Genomic DNA, 10476 nt, shown 5'->3' on the forward strand with positions numbered 1-10476 from the left:
ATTCCTCTTTCAAGGGAGTTATGTCCCGGGGATGAAGATGGAGTTGCAGATTTGCCTTGTTTCAGAGATTGATAGCTGGACCCCAGTGAGAGGAGGCCCTGACAAATGTCCCTTTGGATCTACCAAACTCTAACCTGTAGAGGGGCAAAAATATAGTGTAGCAACACTTTATAAAATAAAATAAAATAAATTTTTTTATAAACTTTAAAAAAATTGATTTTTTTAAATAGACGTAAAATATTCATTTTTATAAAAGTAGAGGTTAGATCTTACAAATAATCGAGTAAGAGGGGAGCTTTCAATTTAGAGGAAATCGAATTCTGTCTTTTAAAGCGTTCTCATTTCCGGTAAAGTGTGACCCACCGGATGACTCTGTCCATCAGAACATCTTCAGTCTCAGGTAAAGGAGGAGAAGACTTGTCATAGAAACCTTGGCTAGCATTATTATGATGGATTGTCTATGTCTCACAGTAAACCATGGAAATTAGATCTATCTAGGCGGGCTTTTCAGGCGTACAAGGAGACGTTCGCTAGTCTACTTATCAATCATTCTTATCTTTGCCCACTAATTCTATACCAATTACTTACTTCCTCTATCCGAGACCATTTTTCACATTTTGATGCTGTCTCTAAGGTGCACTGTACAGTTGATTGGTGCGGTTGAGGTGCATCAAATTGTTTCTTAACTGAGATTTTTCCAAAGTTTTTTACCAAGTTTTTCTTTCCCTTTTCCAAGTGATAAAAAATATATATCAACACCTTATCGAGATTTGAGTACTTTTATACTCAGTTTCTATTTATATTACTTTAGATATTTTTTATAATTTTGAAAGTTTGGAGATTTTTTTATATATATATGACATAAAATTTCCATTTTTTCAATAAGATAGGTCGAATATTAATGGATTCTCTATCTATAAATAGCGACATAATTAATAACTTTATAAAAATTATCTGAAATTAATTATACTGTTTATTTTCGCCACACGATAAATCTTATTATATAAATATTATATTCAGATTTCCGTAGCTAAATATGTAAATCTTAAAATTATATGTATAAAAAAATTAATGTTTAAAATAAATCTAGGGTTTCTAAAATAAACAATATAATTAAATGTATTAAATTATATTTATTTTTTAAAATATATTTTATGCTTATTTTATACATTTAAAATCCATATAATAATTAAATCAATTTAAAAATTTATATTATTTTAAATCTTAATTATTAATAAAATCGATTAAAAATTAAATAACGGATCAATCAAGAGATGCTTCACTCAAATTCACCTCTTGATTTCTGGTAAATGAAATGATACTTTAACAAATTTACATTTTATATTAATTGCAATTAAAATTCTTAATTACTATTTACAAATTGATTGTACAGATAAATAAATGATATTTAATAATAAAACTATAACAATATCGATTATTTTATTTAATCATATTTGATTCGATCATGATCAATAAAGCTTATTTCGATCCTTAAATTAAATTTGGATATTACTCCAGATTATCCAGTTATTTAATTAACTTTAATCAATAAATAATACCGATCTTCAACATCAATCCTGATATTACGTCATTTCGATCGTAGATTCTTTCAGATCGATCCAACTTTATCGATTCTCATTTGAAGCTTTTTTGAATAATCATCCAAGAGTAATTTTAACTTAAAGTTATTTTTTAATTATGTAAATTATTTATTAATTGCACCTCTAAGAGAGAAAAAAATTAAATTAAAAATGCATTTTTTATATATATAGCCACGTATATAAGGCATGTATATATTTTCGGGGATTAAAGAAGAGAAGTTAATTCCGCATTTTAATTACAAAAACTAAAATGAAATAAAAACTAATCTCATTTCTTATATAGAAGTTTCATTGTTTGCTATTTAATAATTCTACTCATAAATCCTCTAAAATTGATTTTTTTTCTAATTGTTTATAGATGTTTCTCCATTAGTATCGCGTTGAATAATTTTAATGAGAAGTGGAAAAAATTACAGAAAAAAAAGAAAAAAAATTAATGAAAAAGAAATCTTCAGGAAGAAGAAAGAAAGAAAGGAAAAAAACATACAAAACAAATGGTGAATTTTTACTTCAAAATTGCACAATAAGGTTATTTAGTGCATATTAATAAAAATTACTTTTATCTCACTTAATTACTAGAAAAATTTTTATAAATCCTATTTAATATTTTGTAATGATTTTTGATTGTATTTAATTTTTGAGAAAGTCTCCACAACGAAATCTAATTTAAATACTTAATAATTTAACGATAATTAAATTATTAAGCATTTAAAATTTAATCAATATCTCTGATCATTTTAATTACAATTTATTTTTAATTGCATTTAATTTTAATTGTATTTAAATATAACGATAATGCTTAGTAATCATTTAAAACATTGTTACGTCATATAAAAATCGATGAGAATTAAATTCGCCATTATTTAATCTATTTCTGAAAAATTAATCAATTTAATTACAATTTATTTTAATCGTGTTTAAATCTGGTAATAATACTTAAATTTTTAAAACTATTGTTACGTCATCTTATCATTCTTATATTTTCAATTTATGTATTTATAAACAGGTTATTTTGAATTGAGAAATGGATATAATTAATGGTTTAAATTTGTAAATATTAATTTATTTTAATTAAATACAAATAAAAAAAATTGCAATCAGATAGTAATTTTTTGACTTTCGAGTATGATGAGATATAAGAAATCTTAAAGTATAAGATGGAAAATGTCTAGAAATAAGGGAAAAGAGAAGTAAGATTTATAGTTAGTTCAGCTAGTAAATAAATATTTCATTCAACTAAGATCAATGCATCAATCAGGGGGTTTCAGAAGCTTCCAGAAGATGACAACATTAGCATTACATCAAGCAATCAGTTATATCATTCTAGCAAGAAAAATGTCACCTAAAATCCTTACATATCAACATATCTCGTTGCTAATCTATTTATTAATACTATAAAAATAAAATAGTTTAAAAATCCAACATATTTATCCCATACCGGAAATGCATCAGGGACACTCATGCTACATATCTGATTTACGATTGCAGTTATGATGTCAGAGAATTAGGAGACCCCTTGGGCAAAAATTCTGCTAGTGTGGATAGAAAAATCCCAGTCGACATTCACGTCACGTCAGGATAGGTCATTGTCGCAGCATCAGGTGTCAGATGTGCATACCCCTCCAGGGGATACAGTTTATGGGAGATTTGTGATGCGCTGAGACACTAGACGATGATGAATCGTCTTCTGCAATGGTCCCGGGGATGAAGATGGAGTTGCAGATTTGCCTTGTTTCAGAGATTGATAGCTGGACCCCAGTGAGAGGAGGCCCTGACAAATGTCCCTTTGGATCTACCAAACTCTAACCTGTAGAGTGTCGATATGGGACAGACTGGTAATAGTTCCCCCCACTATTACAAGTAATCTGTTCTTATAAATATTTACGTTCGGTAGTGAGATATCGTATCGTGTGTCGCCATTTTTCCTTCCAGGCGATATGTACAAGAAGCGACTGAAAACATCATTTTAGAAAAATTCAAATATCTAAAAAAAATTTTATTTCCAGTATTTCAACTTTAAAATAAAATTCTAAAAGTCAATTTTTATCAAAAACAAAAATTAACTTTTCCGTAATAATTAAGAAACTCAACTAGAAAGCAATCAAAATTAAAAATATTTTTGGAATAAAGCCCATTAATGCCATTAATAAAAAGGCAATAAAAATTAATCTGATACGGATCTTAGTTTAAAACTTTCTGAATTATTTTGCTGTAGTTTTCATAATTACTTCCTTCGAAATTAAAGGCACTTAATTAAGATTATAACAATGATGTTACATAATTAACGCAAGAAAATAAATTTAAAATAAAATCAACGGAAAACGATATTAAATTTTAATGATAATTAAACATAAACTAAATGACCTTGAAAAAGAAGAATCAATTACAATTAACGTACAGTACAACAATTAAAATAAAGTAAAATAAAGTATTGGACTGATATAGAAATAAAAAATTCATAACGTCCGTTATCTAACAATTACTTTTATTGGCCAATAAAAGACATTATTTTCTCGACGGTTATTTCTAATATAATACAAATTTTATTTTTATAAATATTAATAAAAAGTATAGGTCTACACGCATTTACTTTACCCGAAAAAAGGGGGATATAAAGACATTTTTGCGGTTACTCAACTGAGTGATTGTAGACGAAGTAGATAGTCAGACACTGAGGGAGAGAAACAGGCAATTTGTATGAAAAATATAAGTCTAGTCACTATCTCGGTGCCCCTGGACCAAGAGATAGACTTTCCTAACTACCAAGCATGCGACCGGGAATACAAATTAGCACCATAAGCTTAGATTATGCGAATTTATATTTGAGTAGTGGGTACCAATAAAGTTTTATGCGTTCTGCTGCCACTCTTCCATCGATTGGATGTATTCCTCTCTCTCACTCTCTCTTGCTGCAGACGTCTCTACTCTTATGTCCGAATAATAGGATGATAGTAAAAGTTTCATGGTACGGAAAATTAATATGACTGATATGTGGGCTTCACTGTGGATGGAATAATATACTGTATATGTGTATGTACGTGTAGTTATTGCTCGAACGATATTGCTAGAATGATCTGGATTCAATTTACGTTTTCAAATAAGTTTGAATCCGTAAAGGAATTACAATTTATTAATGTCTACCTCTCGGGCTTCCTTAATGCTTTATAATTATCTAACGCTCATTCTACTTGCAGATTCCTATCGGGAATGATTCTAGAGTTTATCTTTTATTGCAAAAATTAAAGTAAGTTTTATTGATTATCTATTGGAAGGGGGAAAAATATAATCTTTTGGAGTTTATTTTTATAATATATATATTGTTGCTGATATGCAATTGCATTTTAAAAATTGCTGAGAATTATTGATATATTTGGAATAAGACAAAAGACTTACAGTAGATCAATGTTATTGGATATTACGTTATGTCAAAGGAAAGTAGCTTAAAGATAGATGTTCCTTGTTGAAATCTATAATATATGCAACGTATTTTATAGCTGATGCATTTACAATGATTTTCGATTACGTGGCTGATATGTCACCTGTTGTCGCATTTTACTTCACTTTCTCCTTTTAGCGGTTTCTTAATGCTCTTCTAGAGACAAAAACTTCTGAAAAGTATTTATAGTAAGATATATATACACTCGATAGCATTCTATTTGATAAATATGCTAAAATTATTACTATATTAATCTTATAAAAACCTGTAAAAAAACCTCTGAAAATGCGTTATATATCTGTGAAGTTTGGTAGTTTATAATGCTATTATATTAATAGATACAAATATAAGTTACTTGAAAAAATATTTGTATTAAATTATATTAATCTAATGATATGATATTTTACACATTTTTTTTAAAATTAATTTTATAAAATTATATGAATATCGCACTTTTCTAGATGTTTAAACGTAAACGTAAACGTCAACATTTATTCAATTGTAGTGATATTTCTGTAGAAAAGAAGCGCTTTTATTACTATTATTATTCACTTCTACTTCATAATATACTTTTAAAATAAATTAAATATAGTAATTTAATCGTGTCATTGATAAGGTAAATATATTTAAATCATTCAAATGTAATGGCGAATTGCTTAATGTATTATTCAAAGAACAACATCAATACTTGTTCACAATAAGTCATACCACATCCTCTAATTTGATGTCGTTTATAAGGTATATCAATCATTCCTGATTTATCAGAAGGAGAAAGAAAAGTTGATGAATTTAAAAGCAAATAATATTCAAACAGTCTATTCAAATACAATAGATTTAACACCGTGACCAGTTGTACTGTAGAACCACAGGGTACCATTGAAAATGGAAAAAGAGTTATACATACATATAAAAAAGGGTTAGATAGTAAGAAATGGATGAGTAGAAAATTTAAAAAAATATACATTTTTATATCTCCCGCAGAGGAAGTAGTGATTTTTGGAAGAGTCGAAATGCTACTTTGTCTTTTAATGAAAGAGAATGTCTGCTTCTACTATTTATGATTAATATTATGTCAACTGCTACAAGAGGGATGACATCCGACAGGAAAAGGGAGGTGGAAACCTAACGTACCCATTCCCATTTTTGTATCGTTGTACCTTAAGAAATTTCTTCGTTTATTTCTAAAAGTTAAATTAAGATGGATTGTTTAAGTTTAAATTCGGATATATTGATATTGTTAAATTGTAAAGAAAAAGTATAATTTCTTCATTAAGAGATGCAAGAGTTTCCATGCAAAGAAAAAAACTTTTAGTTCTAAGAATTGTTAAATTAAATATATTTTTAATTAGACTAAAATTCTATGCGAAACAATTAAATTTAAGAAGATAAACCATTAGTTTGATACATAAATTTGATAATAAGAAAATGCTCTAGTCACAGAAGCGTAAAAATAATGTTTATAATAAGATTTCATTGCAAAAAAAATAAAATAAATTCTAATGATACTTGAATTAAAATAATATAATTATAGTTTGACGACGCTTCAAATGCAAATAGAAAAATTATATAGTTTACAGTTTTTCCATTTATTTCTTTTTAATTTTAAATAACTCGTCATATATAATCACAGAAATATTTAGGGTATTCAGTCACAAATTTAGCCTTAGCCTTATATAATCTAGTATGAAAGTGATATAACTTAAAGTGAAGAAAAATCTGTTTAATTAATTTTATTCATATATTCTATGCCTTTCGAGAGGGATAGATCTATATTTATGACTCTCGCCTGGGCCTTATCTTACCTCTCCCAGGCCCTGTGAAAAAATACGAAACATATCACCATTTACTAATTTTAATTAATATTTTAAAATTAACATTAAATTTCTAAACAATTACAATATTTTAAGAAAATTTTTTTAAGTAAAACAATAAATTTTTTAAAAAATATTTTAATTTTCACGTAATAAATTATAAGCATATGAATAGTTTATTAAAAAATAAACTATAATAGAATTCTTTTAAATGGAAATATATAATAGAAATAATTATATAATTCCATTTAAAAAATTCTTTTTAATAAAGAAAAATTTATAAAAATTCTACAATTATTGATATATTTATTCAGAAAGAAGTAGGAAAAGTTATCCTTTTTAATTTATTTATTTTGGCTTTCACGAGCTTAAATTATCGATGACAGACGTAAAAGATTTTTCAAGATTCTTTCAAAATTACGAAATTATGCCAAAATCCGAAAAGAAATTTTCCAAATTTTGGATGAAATACTATTTAGTGACACATCATTGACATATATGAATGAAAAAGTTTCGAGAGCTACGTTATTTAATTTATTGTCTGAATTTTTCAATTTTTTAGATGGATGATGTGTGAATGATGCTTTTTTCAATGATTTAACTTCTTTAAATTGACAGCAAAACGGACAAGGAAGACATTTTTGATGTTCCAAAAATTTGAACTTTTTAAAAAATATATATTTATATATAGAAAAAAATACTTTAACGGGGAATGGAGAAGTAAGCTTAAAGAACTTCATAAATATTTCATACCTTTTCTTCTATATCGAAACTGTTGTTCGCTAAAGAATCTTATATATTGATAGTTTGCATCACATATCTATTGTCTCAGAATAAAGTTTGAATTTTTATTTTATTTTTTCTCTTTCCCCCTCTTTCCTTTAAGTAAGAAAAACATTCAGTAGAAGAGTACTCCATTCATTTTTGAATTTCAGAGAATTAATCGCATACTCTGTTCTCTCCATCAATTCATTGAATTTTTAAGTATTAAGTAAACTTAAAATCTTTTAATTTTGATTACGAAGAATGACTGCTGCAAGAGAGGAAAAAAAATGTTTGAAGTTTGATTTTTTTTATTTTTCATTCTCATTTAGATCGCAAGAATTGAAAGAATTAAATAAATAAATAAAAAAACAGGAAAATTTTTAGTTTTGCAGCTGTTTAAAATAATTACTTCATTGTGTAGCTGTTTAATACAATTGTTTTAATTGAAATTAACAAATAAAATATACATTATTGATGAATTAATTATAATTAATCCGTTAATAATAAATGCTTTAATTTTTTCCGTTTTCTTTTTAATTGTAATTAACTGATTTGAAAAAATTATCAATTTCTCAAAATGTCATTTTATTTTAACTATTTATCCGTTGTTAATTACAATTAAAAAATAATGTTTTGTTTATTAATTGTTAATTAAAATTAAATTTGAAAAATTGACAATTTGTTAAAATGTCATTTTCGTTTAGCCATTAACTAATTATTAATTACAATTATTGCGTTTTAATGCTGATAGTAAATTGCAAATTTTTCTTTTTTTTTCTTTTTCAGAATTTCTATCGTAAATTTTATATTATATTTAACAATAAATTTTAGAAGCATTTTAATTAAGTTTTATTCTATGTCATAATATAAGTTGTATAATATTTTATGCATTAAATCTAATAATGAAATATGTTTACTTCATTGATTTGTAAGGTAGCATTCTCACTTTTATATCAAATATTAACTTGCTTTACTCCATAAAATTAATTTTAGCTCACCATCGTATTACGACACCAATAATGATATAAAACTACCTTATGATGCTGTACCTAAAGGAAATACTTGGTCTACCGAAAACAAAGCACCCAGAAGATAAGATCCAATAGAGACATCTAAAGCACGTTATCACTAAAAGTCAATTACTATAACACGTGATTTTTTCAATTGTTTATGTTACTTGTTCAATTTATCTTCAGAATTAATATAAATATTTCAATTTATTTTTTTAATTAGAATTTATATCTGTTAAATTTGGCTCTATAATTATAGCATATATAGGCCTATATTAAATAATTGATTTTTTTACTTTTAATTGGTTATATACGTGTAAAATTAAGCATATTATTTGTATTTCTTGTCACTTTTTCTATTATTTTGTTTTCATTATCTTGTTTATCTTCTTTATTTATTTTCTTGAGTTAAAATGCTTCAATATTATAACTTTATGATGTATAGAATATGCTTTAAATTAAATACATAGATATTTTCATTTTAATACGCAATTTTTCATTAAAATATCCTATATTACTCTTATTCCTAGTTAATTTTGATTAAATATTCTATTTATCTTCCTTACTTATTCATTTATTTTAATTCAAAACGTTTCACTGTGTGTAACGCTCTCGCTCTCTCTCTCATCTCCAGCATCACACTTAATTTTTTACTTATTTACAAGATTATTATCAAAAATACTCATTTTTTATAAGAAATTATATTGCAATTTTTGAATGTTATTATGTCTTCTGTAATCATCTTTTTTACAATTATTTTATAATATATAGCAAAAACGCCCTTATAATGAAATTTTTGCCAACCTATCTGAAGAGAAAAGTAAAATATCATATAAAATATATAAAGTTAAAGCCAAATAAGTAGTTTTATTCTAGAAAATAGCTTTAAGTTTCTTTTTTCTTCTTTTTTTCCCTCCTATTTTCAGTAGAACGATTCACTTGCTGAAAGTTGCTCACGTCTATAATCTGGCCTACAAATAACAGGCCCTCAAAATAGAAGCTGATAATTACTGAATTACATTTGAGTCCACTCATGAGGCGGGATAAACGAAGATCCTTACACTTCAATGATCATGGAACCGTCGAAAGTCGGAAAAAGTGAATCAGGTGGCCAGAAAGAGTCGATTCTTCTTATTTTTGTTAAGGTTCTTCTTACTTGTTAGGAGGAGATGTCGGATTTTCTAGGGAGGGGCAAAACAGGAAAAGAAAAGATTGTTCGTTTGTTGCTACTACTTTTTTCCCCTTCTTTCTATATATATAGATAAGTGTTGATGAAATAAGAATACAAAATTTCAGTGCTATATATACTTCCAAACATCTCTAACTTCTCTAGAAAAGAAAATGATGCGAAAATAATATTTAAAGCTTAAATTAAATTCCTCGTTTATCTTTTTAATTATGTCAATAAAATGTATTTTTCTTATAAAATAAAATAATAATTATATACATAAGACACTGAATTTTATCAACTTACGTCTTACAATTATCTTAAAAAATATCATAATTAATTATAATTCATTCATTAATAATTCAGTTTTCTACTTTTTTCGATTTTTTTAATTGTAATTAACAAAGCTTAAAATTGTCAATTTGTTAAAATGTCATTTTCGATTAGGTATTAACCAATTGTTAATTACAATTATTACGTTTTAATGTTGAGAGTAAATTACATTTTTTTCAGAATTTCTAATGTAACTTTTAAACTTATATAGAAGTAAGTAACTGTAAACTTTAAATACATATTTATAACCACTGAAAGTTTAAATTTAAGTTATATATTTATAACTAATATCAATTTAAAGTTTGTACAAAGATGTACAAAAAATAGAAGCAAAATTCTATTTAAAAAATAA

The sequence above is a fragment of the Centruroides sculpturatus genome, unplaced genomic scaffold (genome assembly GCF_000671375.1).
Source record: "Centruroides sculpturatus isolate CEXI.00-Female unplaced genomic scaffold, Cexi_2.0 scaffold769, whole genome shotgun sequence".
Taxonomy (NCBI): Eukaryota; Metazoa; Arthropoda; class Arachnida; order Scorpiones; family Buthidae; genus Centruroides; species Centruroides sculpturatus.